The sequence below is a fragment of the Sapajus apella genome, unplaced genomic scaffold (genome assembly GCF_009761245.1).
Source record: "Sapajus apella isolate SASKATOON/1434 unplaced genomic scaffold, GSC_monkey_1.0 scaffold3, whole genome shotgun sequence".
Classification (NCBI taxonomy): Eukaryota; Metazoa; Chordata; class Mammalia; order Primates; family Cebidae; genus Sapajus; species Sapajus apella.
The window spans coordinates 40,023,813-40,039,240 of record NW_022436943.1 but is presented as its reverse complement, the minus strand read 5'-3'; positions in this window follow the sequence as shown (position 1 = coordinate 40,039,240).

Genomic DNA, 15,428 nt, shown 5'->3' with positions numbered 1-15,428 from the left:
TACGGTCCAGGGCCGAGACACATCAGCAGTCTCTGAAAGCATTTATAAGAGCAGAATATCAGGCACCACCCTGGATCTCCTGAATTAAAATCTGCGTTTCACAAGATCTCCAGGCAATTCCAAAGCATATGAAAGTTTGATAAACATGGGTCTAGATAAGAAACAGCCAAACAGGAATGAAGATAGTCTTTTTTTAATGGGAGATGTTGAAGAGACAGGGAGAAGGTAGTGAGCATTGTGATTGAGCACAAAGACTTGGGAGAGAGCAAGATCTCAGATTTGTCAGGAAGTGGGGAGATAGCTGCAGGCTGGTCATGGGATTGCTAACTGTGCATATTTCTCATCTTCAGTCATCATGATAAGGGGCAAGCACAAGCTGCCTGATGCTTCTTACCAACAATAATTACGGAGTTTCCAGTGACTAGTTGTTTTTATAAAACAGTAATGAAGCAGTCATCATTTAAAAGCAGGAGGAATATGAGAAATGATGGAATTGTAGATTTGACTATTATTCAGTCACTTACTTAACTTTGAGATTGTTTGATCTTCTTAAACCAGTAATGTTAATGGATGTGTTTCATATCATGTGAAAAAGTGGTTTGAATTATTCTCTTTTTATTAAGCGCCCTGGATTGGTGTTTACGCAGTCATTGTTTTAGGGCTAAGCTACTCCTTTGCCCCGGCAGACAGTTGCAGGAAACAGCTGAGCAAGGTATCTTGCACATCACAGACATTTAGAGCATTTTTAAAACAGAAGTGAGTGGGAGGTTTGTGAGTTCACTTGGGGAGATTGGCCCTGGCAAGGTTCCCTCTGGGATGGGCATCACTGGGACTCTTAATCCGAACTCAGTTCAATAACCCAAAATGAAAAACTGAGTCATGCATTTGGTGGCCGAAAGACAGTTTTGATGTAAATGGATGTATTCCCCTTTATTTGGTGGCCTTTTATGCATGTGCAGGCTTGGCGGGTATTGCTTAATTGCTGTATTCCTAAAGATCGCTTTGTGAAATGACAGCATCCAAGGATTCCTACAGCACATAAATGGTGCTGATGTTTTGTTCGTCAAGCCAGGGAAACTGTCTTTGGCGGGAAAATTACTTGAGAACGATAAAATAGTATGACTAAGCAAGGTAAATGATCTCTGGTTAAAGTATTTCTAGGTTCACTGGATTTTTGTGGAAGCCACAGCAGGGTTTTCATTAACAAATTAAATAAGTCATCCAACACCCAGTCCTTGAGAACTGGCTAGGCTGCAAGCCCTGTTTTGGTGATGAAAGTAGAATTATGACAAAGATATGTTCCTTACCCTTAAGGAGTCTGATAGGGGTAAGGTAAGTTTGAAGAGGTCTTTTGGTTCATCTATCCAAGCCACTCACTGATGTCTCTTTTTTTTTTTTTTTTTTTTTTTAACTTTAATTTCTGGGATACATGTGCTGAACATGCAGGTTTGTTACATAGGTATCCATGTGTCATGGTGGTTTGATGCATCTATCAACCTGTCATCTAGGTTTTAAGTCCCACAGGCAACATGGGCAAAGACTTCAATGACTAAAATACCAAAAGCAATTGCAACAAAAGCCAAAATTGACAAATGGGATCCAATTAAAGAGCTTCTCCTCAGCAAAATAAACTATCAGAGTGAACAGGCAACCTACAGAATGGGAGAAAATTTTTGCAATGGGTGAAGGATATGAACAGACATTTTTCAAAAGAAGACATTTATGCGGCCAATAAACATATGAAAAAAGCTCATCATCACTGGTCAATGATGTCTCCACAGATGATTACTCATTGCCTTTTGAATACCCCTCCAGTGATGGAAGTTAAGTTCCTTTTTTTTTTTTTGAGACGGAGTCTTACTCTGTTGCTCAGGCTGGAGTGCAGTGGCACATCTCGGCTCACTGCAACCTCCGCCTCCTGGGTTCAAGTGATTCTCCTGTCTCAGCCTCCAGAGTAGCTAGGATTATAGCACTGGCCACCATGCCCCATGCCCAGATAATTTTTTTTTTTTTTTTGTATTTTTAGTAGAGACAATTTTTTTTTGTATTTACCATGTTGGCCAGGCTGGTCTCAAACTGCTGACCTCAGGTGATCCACCCACCTCAGCCTCCCAAAGGGCTGGGATTACGTACGTGAGCCACTGTGCCTGGCCAGTTCATTCTTTTTGTAGCTGTTCCAATCAAGCTCTTTTGTATGTGAAAATGAAATTCACCTCCCCTGTCTTATCATTGGTCCCAGTTCCACCTTTTTAGATCACCAGCTTCTCCACTGGTTAAGAGTCACTAATCAGTGATTCCTTCTTTTGGGGATACATGCCGAAGGAGACAAGGCAGAGTCAAACTTGGACAAGTCATACATGTAGCAAATACTTGTACTTTGTACACCAAAATCTTACAATATCCCTGAAATGCAGTTTTTTTTTAATAAGCTCTCAGTCAATCATGATATTTCACAGGGAAAGGGGAGGCCAAATATCTGGCTGAAAGAGCTCACGTTATTAAGGTTATATTAAAGATTCAATTTTGTGCAAGCCTTCCTGTAAATTTCCCCTTCCCATCCACCAAGCCTCACACCATGCCACTGTTGTGCTAGCTTGAATTTTCAGCACACCTGTACTTTTTTAATGATTGTGGCTAACCCTCCGTGCCAGCTGGGGAGAAAGGTCACATTTCATGGTGGTGTAACTGGAGAACGGTGTTTCTTAGGAGCAGAGGTAGCAGAGCCTTGTTGGAAAGTTTGAGAACACAGACCTATTCAAAAACCACTTACTTTTGGTACTGAATCATCTTTTAAATACTTGACTGCACCTCAGTTTTTATTGTGACTGCTTCCTTATATAGCTAGAGGCTTAAGTTAGCAGTTAGAATTAGATATGTCCAGAAACCAAGGTAGATTTTGGGTTGTAAGAGAAGAAAGGGTTGTGGTAATTGGGTCCGGTGTGTAATATGGAGTCTATAATACATCTTCACACCTCCATATTTGATTGAATGGATGATTTTCCTTAGCAAGTGCCCCTAAATTATCTTTTTTAGTTAAAGCCATGTTTGCTATTTTAATAATAAAAATGTAACTCTTATTTCCATAACCAGTCTGTTTCCTGAAGCAGTCTGTGGACGGAGTGCAGACAGGGTGAAGCATTGTCTTAGTGCCTTTCAGATTTTAAATTAATGTCTAAATGAATGTATATATTCACAATGCTTAAATTATAGAAATCAACTTGGTTTCAGGGGAGATGAAGTGACATCTAAAAGATGAAAAATGCATAGCATTTGAGTTTAGAAAGTTTTAGTTTCATTTGCAGTAACACAGTGAAAATATCCAAGATCTAATCTTAAAATAAAATTTGACTCTAACAGACATGTGTAATAAATTAGCAGATTAAAGTTGTTTACACCTTTGGCATTTTTAATCTCATATTTCTGCTTTAAATAGCTTTCCTGGCAATTTTGCATTAGTTTTTTCCCACCATATAATTCTAAAAGTTACATGTTGGATATTTTTGATGTTTATCTCTACCATTTCTTTCTCAGCCTCAGTCTCGAAGATGATTCTTAGTTAATGATAATAACTAACAAAATATTCCCATTTATGTTTAATTTTCATATGAATAAATGTAGTATTTGGTTGAACTACTTTCTGTTTCTTTTGAAAATGCCTTTATAAGACATTATTTTGATACTTTGAAATAATAAATATTTAAACTAATCCAACACATTTAAAGAAATATTTATGTGAGCCTCCAGTGAGTTCGGCATGGTGCTACATCCAACAGAGGATATCAAACTGAAGGAGACAGTCTTCAGATCCTCAGGGGCCTTACACACTTGTAGATAATTTAGGACGGAGACTCAAATGAGTGTAATAGAAAGGCCATGAATGACACTCAGAGAGAGCACTGTGAATTCAAAGAAGGAAATGATAATATCATTTTGTGCTAAAAATGAAAGACTTTCTGTTTTTTCATATTGAGATATCTCCATTAGATACTATCTCAGAAAGACTTTTCTTGATGAACCCTCTTCCCCCACCATGGGTCTGATTTCTTTGCTCTTATAAAGCTCTCTCTCTGTATATATATTTTAAACCAGCTGTAATGAGGTATATTTCAAATACCACAATGTCCACCTATGTAAACATATGCTCATCTGTGTGTTTCCTTATACATGTGTGTGTATGTGTGTGGGAGAGAGGGTGTAAGCCTGTATGTGTGTGCATGTACATGTGTGCACATGCATGAGGGGTGCACATGTACAAATGTGTTTGCATGTATGTATGCGTGTGCGAACACATGTGCAAGGGTGTTTATGTACAAGTGTTTGTGCATGCATGTATGTGTGTGCATGTGTGCATGTACAAATGTGTTTGCATGTGTGTATGTGTGTGCACATATATACGAGGGTATCTGTATGTACCAGTGTGCTTGTATGTGTGTGTCCATGTGTGTAAGTGTGTGTGAATGTACAAGTGTGTTTGTGTGCATATATGTGTATATGTGTGTAGAGAGACAGTGTGTACATGTACAAATGTGTTTGTATGTGTCTGTGCCTGTGTGCACAACTACCCTAAATTTGAACTTTCTCTGAACACAATCCCTGCCTCTCGCAGCCCTCTCCGGCGATGGCTTTTTCCCTCCCTCACCTCGCCTAGCACTGGGCCTGAAAGTACAATTGGATGTCTTAGTTCAACATTTCAGTTTTGAGACCATTCGTTCTTTCTCCCTCTTTCCTAAACAAAGAGGCAGCTTTATGCCCTTGTCATCTGCCCTCTTTGGCATAGTCTTCTACAGGCCCCTGAATCACTTCTGTTCATTTGCTGATTTTAGCTTTCAGCTCACTGACATCCTTTCCTCGCTAATTCTTCCTGATTTGATATCTAGAAGTACTTCCCCCTTTCTGACCACTCAGTTCATGGAGCTCCTTTCCTTCAGGGAACTCTCTGCAGCTCCATTCCTCCAGACTTTGTGTAACCTGTTCATAATTTCACTTTCAAATATCCCACCATTTGATCACCACTTTCTCCATTTTCATCTTCATCTCTCTAATAGCCTGATGCCATCACTCCTTAGACTCCCTGGGATCTGCAGTCTATCGATCCTAACGCTGTTTTTCCCCTCCTACCCTCCGAATCCAATTCCTCCTGCACACACTGATCCTATCCCCCTTTCCCTCTCCCTTCTAATCATATTCCCCCCTTCCCAACTTAAAATACCATAGCCAGTCTTTATAATCACTACCTTACCTCTACCCTCAACTCTCTTGCTTCCTGGTACTCACTTGACAAAACCCCAACCTTGGTAAATTCCAGTTTTCTGCCGATTCTATGCCTGAATCTACGCACTGAATGTGGCTGAAGAACACACACATATACAAACATAATAACTCATTATATTGTTAAATTTATGACCAAGAATCCGATAGGAATATCTATCACTTCCCAGGAATCATACTATATTTTCTTTATTTATTCAACCTGCAGTTCCAGGCAGCAAGTTCATACTTTTTCCTTATTTTTCAAATGTACAGTATCTCTGTGTCACTGGATATAACTTTGCTTCCTATTTTTACTGAAAACATAGAAGCAATTGAAGGCTAACTTCCTACAGACAACCACCACCATGTTTGCCTGCCTTCCAGCACCTGTGCCGCTCTACTTTCCCTGCCCTCCTGTCACTGTATAGAAGAAATATCTGTGCTCCTACCTAAGGACAGCCAGCCATTGTAGTGGGTTCCGTACCATCTTGCACTATTCAAGGACATTGCTCTAGTAATTTCATTTCTCGTATCACTAACTTCTTTCCTCCCAGCATTATTCCAATCAGCATACAAATATACATATTGTTATTCCTCCCTTACAAATCTCCATCACTTTCCAGAAACCGTTTTCCTCAAAGCTGCCAATGATCTCCCATTGCTAAATTTGTCAGTTTTCAGTGCTTATGCTTGGCCTGTCAGAAGCATTAGATGCGATGATTACTTCCTTCTCCTTGAAATTGTTTCTTCTCTTGATTTCCAGCATACTCCACATCCCTTGTTTCCTTTCCACTTCACTGATGGCTTCTTCTGTTTCACTGGCAGGTTCCTTCTCATCTCCCCAACATCTAATGGATTTAGTCTTTGTTCCTCTCCTCTTTGTCAACTGCATTCACGTCCTTGTTGTTTTCATTTAGATTCATGACTGTCAATATTCTGACAGTGCCTGAATTTATATCTCCACCATAACTGCTATGTGAATTCCAGGTGTTGATGTCTGACTGCCTTCTGGGCATCTTCCCTTGGATGTCTAACAGACACCCGAAATGAGATATCTTAACAGTGTGTGACAGACCTTTCCTTCCAAACCTGCTGTACCTTCTGTCTCTCCCATCTTGGTTAAAGATAGCTCCATCTTCTTACTTGTTTAGGCCAAAATTCTTGGTAGCATCTTCGACTCATCCCCAACATCATAATCCATATTCATTCTGTCAGCAAATGTTATTGGCTCTTCCTTCAAAATATATTGAGAATCCTAATATGTCTTTTCTACCTCCACCTCTGTTATCCAAGCCATCATCGTCTTGGTGGACGAACTTCTAACTGGACTCTCTGCTTCTATTTTTACCTCCATTTATTCTAGTCTTAAAACACCATTGAGATTCATTTAAATACTCAGATGATATCACTCTTGTTTTCAAAAATTCCAATGGCTCTGCATCTGAGGCAGAAGAACCAGGGACTTTAAAGTGATGTCCGAGACCCTACCCAATCTGTTGACTCCTGTTCCATATTTACCTCTATGACTGCTACTCTCCCCTTACTGTATACACTTTCGCCACACTGCAGGCAAATCCTCCTGGCCGAAGGCTTTTGTTCTATTTTACCTATCTAGAATGTTTGTTTCATAGGTACTGTACAGCTTGTTCCTTCACTTCCTTCAGATCTGTGTTCAAACACCATCTCAGTGAGATCTTTCTTGACCATGTCAATAAAAAAAAACCCTAACCTTCCCAGTCCTTATCTTCCTTCCCGTAACATTTAGCTCACTTGAATGGACTATACAATTTGTTTCATTTAGTTTGCTTATTGACTTTCCCCTGACCATAATGTACACCACACGAAGGCAGGAATTTGTCTCTGTGTTTTATTCACTGCTGTATCCCCTAGAATATTACTGCCTAGATAACTTGACGCTTAATAATATTTGTTGAACAAATGAATGAATTCCACATTAGCTTAGCTAAGACAAAGCCTATGGGGCCCGTATGAAGGTCTGATAACCTTGTAGGTTCCTCCTCTAATGACACGATTTTTAAAGCCTGCCTCTTCCCTTCAACTTCTCCTTCCTCTCAATTTCTCTGAGTACTATTCAAAGGAATCCAGATCAACCTGTATGACTAATTTTCTGGGGTGGAGGAAACAAGGTATGGGGCCCTCAAAGGAGGGGATCAAAGGGGTTATTAACTGAGGCAGCACAAGATGAGGAGTGGGCAGGACCCAGATGAGGGGATATTCTTCCCTGGAAAAAGGCTAACAAATGTGGGTGAGCTCCTGTGCAAAAGATCGACCCAAGCCCTCCCTTCAACTCAGAGTGTCTCTGGGCATTCAAGGTGTGTCATCCTTTCACGAGCCTTTTCTTGCAGTTGTAAAATAAAGCATCTTCATGGGTGGTGGGGGAAGGGAAGGGGACATAATTCATTTTTATAAAGCGATCCAAGATTCTTGCATGAAAGGTGCTAAACACACAAACTGTTAGATTTTATTTTTAAATTGTGCAAGCTACATATTTTCCCCGTTAAATGCTCACTTGCCAGTTATCTCCTTTCTGCCTAAAAAATAATAAAACCGAATCATATATTATTCTATTGCTAAGATAAATTTGAAATGTAAAAAGAGAAATCATTCCTCTTGTTTATATGAATTAGTGCTTCCAATCATTTAAATGATAATATTCTCCATAATGGTCTCCACATCTTTGTTGCCAACATCAGTACCATTCAGCTATAGACCACTATTTCTGAGTCAAATCATAGAAGAATAGAATTTAGGGGAGTACAAATTGCCTCTCTCTCTGCCAACCTACCCTTCTAAGTTACTTGACCTTTCCAAGTCAACATATCTCTGTGTACCATCTTAAAATTATTTTAATATATTTTAATTTGAATAGAATAATCCTATATTGGTGGGAAAATTAATTTCCTTTTCCAACATACATCCTACCTCCTTCCTGTTAAGAACTTCCCTTCCACCCATCTAATCCATCCTGTTGCTCCTTGCCTGTTTTTCTTACTCGGTTATCGGTTGGACTGAACCAGTGTATGTATGATCATCCTTTAAGACAAGAATGAAATTGTGGCATTTGTGAGCCTGGGCTATGGTCTTCTATCACTCACTATGTTGAGAATCTTGGGCAAATTCCTTAATTGCTCTGAAACTTGGTTTCCTCTGCTGTTGAATAGAAATAATAATACATGCCTTTACAGGGTTGTGTAAGGGTTGAATGAGGTATGTTGTCAATGCTTTTCAGACAAAGACCACAGGGTAAATACTTGTAATTAAACAAGTTTATTGCTTGTCACACAGAGGCATTACTTGCCCATAAACTATGGGCAAACGTAGGGTGTCTCAAGGGTGTTAGAAAGAAACTTTCTGGGGCTTGGGCTTTGGGTGGTTGATCTGGGGGAGAGTTTGCTCTGGACTAGATGCTTTCAGAAAGCAGGGGCAATTCTATGATTGTGTAGCTCAGTACATCTTCTCTATAGGAAGTAGAGACTAGCGCACGTATAAAGCTGTACTTGATAAATCAGCAGCAGTCATGCATTTTGGGAGGGAAAGAGAGTACTCGGTATTTTTACGATGGCACTTGACTTTACCTTTGTGCTTGGATGCAGTTACAAAGTGGCTTTGCTTTGTCTTGATTTTTATCATGGTCTTAGAGCAAGCTTGTCTGAGGTTAGTATTCTGTGAGATGGTTTCTGTCTAACAAGAACAGCAAGGCCCAGCTGTGAACACCAGGCCAGCTTCTGAATGTTGGGGGGCTGCTTTCCTTTTTTATTTTTAGCACAAGCTCTTGGCCTCGCCTCTGAAGGCTCAATACATTGTGACTTTTTTTTGTCATAAAAATCTAAATTACACACTGAACCTTCTCAATTCTAGAATAAATAATTCCAGTTTCTTCAGCCGAGCCTCTGGGTACTGCAAGGCAATAAAGACAACTGATACGTCTTTAAACTTTATGCCAGTACCATGCTAAACACTTTAAATTGACAATCATGTATAATCTTTACTACGATCTGATGAGAGATGTATTATTATTTTTCACATTCCACAGATGAGGAAACTGATTTTTAGAGAGGTTAACTGACTTCCTTAAGGTCACACACACATGAGAATAAGTAAGAGAAGGGCAGATCCGTTCCCAGGATGTCTTTCTTCAGAGTCTAGATTCTTAACCATTACAGAACCCCTCTATTTCCTGACTCATTGTGAATGTGCTAATCCAGAGCTTCTCTAGCATCAATTATATTTCCTATTCCCCATCTGAATGGCAATTAACATTGTATTCCTTGTATTTATTTTACAACCATCCGTTTATAGTATCTCAGTATAGTATTAGCTGATAGCAGTAAAGCATGCCACTTTAATTCAAGACATCTGGATTGTGCCTTAGGTATTAATTGAAAGACAAATCTTGGTATAGTTTTAAATTGGAAATTTTTAAATCTTCTCTTTGGACGAGAGGAGAATGGTGATCCTAGATTGTGAATTCAAAACAAATTATGGTGCCTGTGCTACTCTAAAAAAAAATGAGTTTACGATGTTGGAGCATAATAGTTTTTGGAATTTTAACAGAATGGCAACACAAAGCAATATGTACCAGCCTGAAATTGGCATTTGCTCGGCCTTATTATAATGTTGCTGTATCAACATTCAGTTGATGAGAATTCGAGTCTCTGGCATTCACAGTTACATGCGTTATGTCTGCCTTTTTAGAGTTCTTTGTGGAAATAGAGATCTCTGCTGTAATACAGAGTTGGAAGAAGAGAATTAAAGTATGTTGAGTATCTACTTTATGCCAAGAATTCTCCTAGGTGCATTTATGTTATTGCATTTACTCTTCACAACAAGTTAGGAAAGGAAATTACTGCTGTGGCTCAGCCAACCCTCTTCTCAGCCTGGGTTGCTACGTTATTAACTTTCTAATTGTGCTCCTTGCTTTCACTGTTGCCATCTTATGATAAGTCTGAAGGTAAAGTTATCTTTTAAAATTATAAATCAAAACTCATTATTTCCCTGCTTAAAACTTCACACTGGCTTTCCATTGCACTTGGAATAAAATCCAAATTCTTTACCATGACCCACAAGCCCACTGGATTGGGCTCCTTCCTGCCCCTCTGATTGGGTCTCGGCCACTCTCCCGCTCACTCCCTGCAGGCACACTGACCTTCGTTCCTTTCTTGAATACCTCAAGCTTGTTCTCACTCCAGGACCTTTGCACTTGCTGTTTTGCCTGCCTGGAGCCCTCTGCCCCCAATTCTTTCTTGGTCTGACTCCTTATTGCCATCCAGTTTTTGGCACAAATTGCGATTTTCTCAGTGAAACCTGCTTTGATCATAGAAGTTAGTCATTCCTTATCCCAAACATCATTTTGCAATACCCTGCCATGCTTTTCATCATGGCACTTCTCACCATGTGAAATTATGTTGTTCATTTCTTTATCTCATATTGTCTGTCTCTCCATTTTTGGAAGTAAGTTCCATAATGGCAAGAACCTCATTTGTCTTGTTCACAGCTATATCCCTGGAGCCTCATTTAGTGCTGAATGGATGAATGAATGAATATGCATTTTTACAGATAAGGAAATGGAAACCCCCACAGTAATAATCACCATATCATTAACCAATCAGCATTTATTATTTTTATTTTATTTTTAGAGATGAGATTTCACACTGTTGCCTAGGCTGGAGTACAATGTGGTACCATCTCAGCTCACTACAGCCTTGAACCTTGGCTCAAGCAATCCTCCTCCAGCAAGCCTCCCAAGTGGCTAGTACTACAGGCACATACCACTATGCCTAGCTAATTAAAAGCAATTTTTTTTTTTTTTTGAGACGGAGTTTCACTCTTGTTACCCAGGCTAGAGTGCAGTGGCGCGATCTCGGCTCACCGCAACCTCCGCCTCCTGGGTTCAGGCAATTCTCCTGCCTCAGCCTCCTGAGTAGCTGGGATTACAGGCACACAGCACCATGCCCAGCTAATTTTTTGTATTTTTAGTAGAGACGGGGTTTCACCATGTTGACCAGGATGGTCCCGATCTCTTGACCTCGTGATCCACCCGCCTCGGCCTCCCAAAGTGCTGGGATTACAGGCTTGAGCCACCGCGCCCGGCCACGCAATTTTTTTTTGTAGAGGTGGGGTCTCACTCTATTGCCCCCAACTCCTAGCCTCAAGTGATCCTCCTGCTGCAGCCTCCAAAGAGTGCTGAGGTATGAGCCACTACACTGGCCTGATAACCACCACTGATTGACTGCCTTCAAAGTGCCAGGCCCTAAGCAGGAAACTATAAAAGCATTATTTCACTTCTTTATTTTATCTTCAAAGCAACCCTCTGAGGTAGGTATAATTTGCTTTACTTCCCAGAGAAAGATGGCTGAAGTCTACAGCTGTAGCATGGCCAGCCTTGTTTAGCAAGGGATGGAGCCTGGGGCGAGAGTTGTCTGATTTGACTTTTCAGTGTAGAGCATGAGAAAGCAGGGTTGTGTCAGGCATTCATTCAATGTAGAAGTTTTCCCTTTCAATAGAACAAGAGGCAAAATTCCACTTTTGATATGATAGCACGTAGAAATGCTAATTCTCAGAGTTTTATAAAAAGAAAGCCAGGTTGGCAGAGGCCTGAGCAGAGGGGCAGGCTCTATGAGCAGAGAGGCCTGGCCTGAGCAGGTTCTATGCTGATGGTTGATGAGCTGGTGCAGGACCATGGTGAAGCAAGGCCCTGCTGTGTATGTGAACAGTGACAGCAATGGAAGACCATCCACTGCTTTATTAAGGACCAGCTGCCATCTCTTGATTAGCAACATATTGTGTTCAGATTTGCCTAGGAGGACTATTTCAAAACAATTTCATAAGCAATTCCCAGACATTCCAGCTCCTTTTCTCCAGGAAAGTGGGACTATTTTGAGGTTCCCAGGACAAAAAAAAATATTGTTGACCAGTTGGGCCTGGTGTAGTCAAGCATGCTCTCTATGTTGCTTTCTGCCAGATCATTATGTACATGAACCTGATTCTCAAACTGCAGGCCCTAATCCCACCCCAGACTTTGCACTCAGACTGACCTGGGCTTAAATCTGTTGTTCTGTACTTGTCCTTGGTCAGCTTCAGGTTCACTTTGATGGCTCCTCTGAAGATACAGATCTTTCCTGTTGGAGGTTGTTAGGAAGTTTGACTCCTGGATCACAGGAGAGCAGCTTGGGAAACATGATGTGCTGGGGTACAACAAGTAGAGGTGGGAAGGACAGGTAGAAGCTGACTGTTTCCGTGAAAATGTTTAGGGTTTCAGTCTGACCTTTACAATTGTCAGTATGTTAGCCCACTTTTAAAATCAAAGGGGATAAGTGGAATTGTATGACTCAGGAATTGTGCAATGGCCTGAAGTACAGAATTTACTTCCCAAGAACATGAAGGAGCCAAGGGCTCTGGTGGGATAGCAGGAATCTTGAGTTCTTTTCTGGGCTTGTCCAGGAATGCAAAAATTGATGCAGCAATCAGCTTGAGAGAATGTGGTGATTTGTTATGTCATTAAAATGATTGTAAATAAGCACATCATACCAAATCCAGTCCAATTGTTTTAGTCACTTTGATATGATCTGTGACTTGGAAAAGTGAAACCTTCTCTTTAGAAGAAATGCATATTCATTCATTCATCCATTTAGTGTTGATAATTTTTACATGAATAAATGGCATGGATAATTTATATATCATCTCCATTGTAATGTTTCTACAAGGTCAGTATTTTTGTTTTTAGTTAAAGGTGAGGGCATTGAAACTTGGCCAGGCTTAAATGATTAAGGGCAAATTTGAGATTAAATGCAGGCTTGTCCAACTGCAAAGCTTGAATTCTAGTCCATGGACTTTAAATGTTTTCTCTTTGAATCTTCTTTATAATCCAACTTACATAGTTTGGCTGTGTCCCCACCCACATCTCATCTTGAATTCCCATGTGTTGTGGGAGGGACCTGGTGGAAGATAATTGAATCATGGGGGCAAGTCTTTCCCATGTTGTTCTCGTGATAGTGAATAAGTCTCATGAAATCTGATGGTTTTAAAAAGAGGAATTCCCCTGCACAAGCCCCCTCTCTCTTTGCCTGCCGCCATCCATACAAAATGTGACTTGCTCCTCCTTGCCTTCCACCATGATTGTGAGGCCTCCCTAGCCATGTGGAACTGTAAGTCCAATTAAACCTCTTTTTTTTTTGTAAATTACCCAGTCTTGGGTATGTCTTTATCAGCAGCATGAAAACAGAGTAATACAGTAAATTGGAACCAGTAGAGTGGGACCTTGCTGCAAAGTTACCTGAAAATGTGGAAGCGACTTTGGAACAGGGTAACAGGCAGAGGTTGGACAGTTTATAGGGCTCAGAAGACAGGAAAATGTGGGAAAGTTTGAAACTTCCTAGAGGCTTGTTGAATAGCTTTGCCAAAAATGCTGATAGTGATACAGACAATAAAATCCAGGATGAGGTGATCTCAGATGGAGCTGAGGAACTTGTTGGGAACTGGAGCAAAGGTGACTCTTGTTATGTTTTAGCAAAGATACCAGCAGCATTTTGTCACTGGCATAGAGATTTGTGAAACTTTGAACTTGAGAGAGATGATTTAGAGTATCTGGTGAGAAAAATTTCTAAGTAGCAAAGCATTTAAGAGGTGACTTGGGTGCCATTAAGGCATTCAGCTTTAAAAGGAAAACAGAGCATGAAAGTTTGAAAAATTTGCAGCATGACAATGCAACAGAAAATAAAATCCCATTTTCTGAGAAGAAATCCAAACCAGCTGCAGAAATTTGCATAAGTAGCAAGGACCTGAATGTTAATTCCCCAACATAATGGGGAAAATGCCTCCAGGGCATATCAGAGGTCTTCACTGCAGACCCTCCCATCACAGGCCTGGAGGCCTAGGAGGAAAAAAGGTGTTTCATGTGTGGGACCCTAGGTCCTCATGCTGTGTGCAGTTTAGGGATTTGGTGCCCTGTATCCCAGCCACTCCAGCCACGACTAAAAGGGGCCAAGTTACAGCTCAGGTCCCTGCTTCAGAAGGTGGAAACCCCAAGCCTTGGCAGCTTCCGTATGGCATTGAGCCTGCAGGTGCACAGAAGTCAAGAATTGAGGTTTGGGAACCTCTGCCTAGATTTCAGAAGATATATGGAAATACCTGGATGCCCAGGCGAAAGTTTGCTGTAGGGGTGAGCCCTCATGGAGAACCTCTGCTGGGACAGTGTGGAAGGGAAATGTGGGGTTGGAGCCCCTGCACAGAGTTCTTAGTGGGGCACTGCCTAGTGAAGCTGTGAGAAGAGGGCCACCATCCTCCAGACCTCAGAATGGTAGATCCATTGACAGCTTGCACTGTGTGCCTAGAAAAGTCACAGACATTCAATGCCAGCCTGTGAAGGCAGCTGGGAGGGAGGCTGTACTCTGCAAAGCCACAGGGGCAGAGCTGCCCAAGACAATGAAAACCCACTTGCATCAGTGTGACCTGGGTGTGAGACATAGAGTCAAAGGAGATCATGTTGGAGATTTAAGATTTGACTGCCCTGCTGGATTTTGGACTTGCATGTGGCCTGTAGCCCCTTTGTTTTGGCCAGTTTCTTCCATTTGAAATGGCTGTATTTACCCAATGCCTGTACTCCTACCATATCTAGGAGGTACTAATTAGCTTTTGATTTAACAGGCTCATAGGTAAAAGGGACTTGCATTGTCTCTGATGTGACTTTGGACTGTAGACTTTCGAGTTAATGCTGAAATGAGTTAAGACTTTGGGGGACTGTTGGGAAGGCATGATTGGTTTGGAAATGTGAAGAGGTGAGATTTGGGTCAGGGTTGGAATGATATGGTTTGGCTGTATCCCCACCCAAATCTCATCCTGAATTTTCACATGTTGTGGGAGGGACCCAGTGGGAGGTAATTGAATCATTGTGTCAAGTCTTTCTTGTGCTGTTCTCATGATAGTGAATAAGTCTCACAAGATCTGATGTTTTCAAAAAGAGGAACTCCCCTGCACAAGCCCTCTCTCTTTTTGCCTGCTGCCATCCACGTAAGATGTGACTTGCTCCTCCTTGCCTTCCATCATGATTGTGAGGCTTCCCCAACCACCTTTCTTTCATAAATTGCCCAGTCTTGGATATGTCTTTATCAGCAGCATGTTAACAGACTAATACACCACCCTTTTTTTCCTCCTTAGTCTCT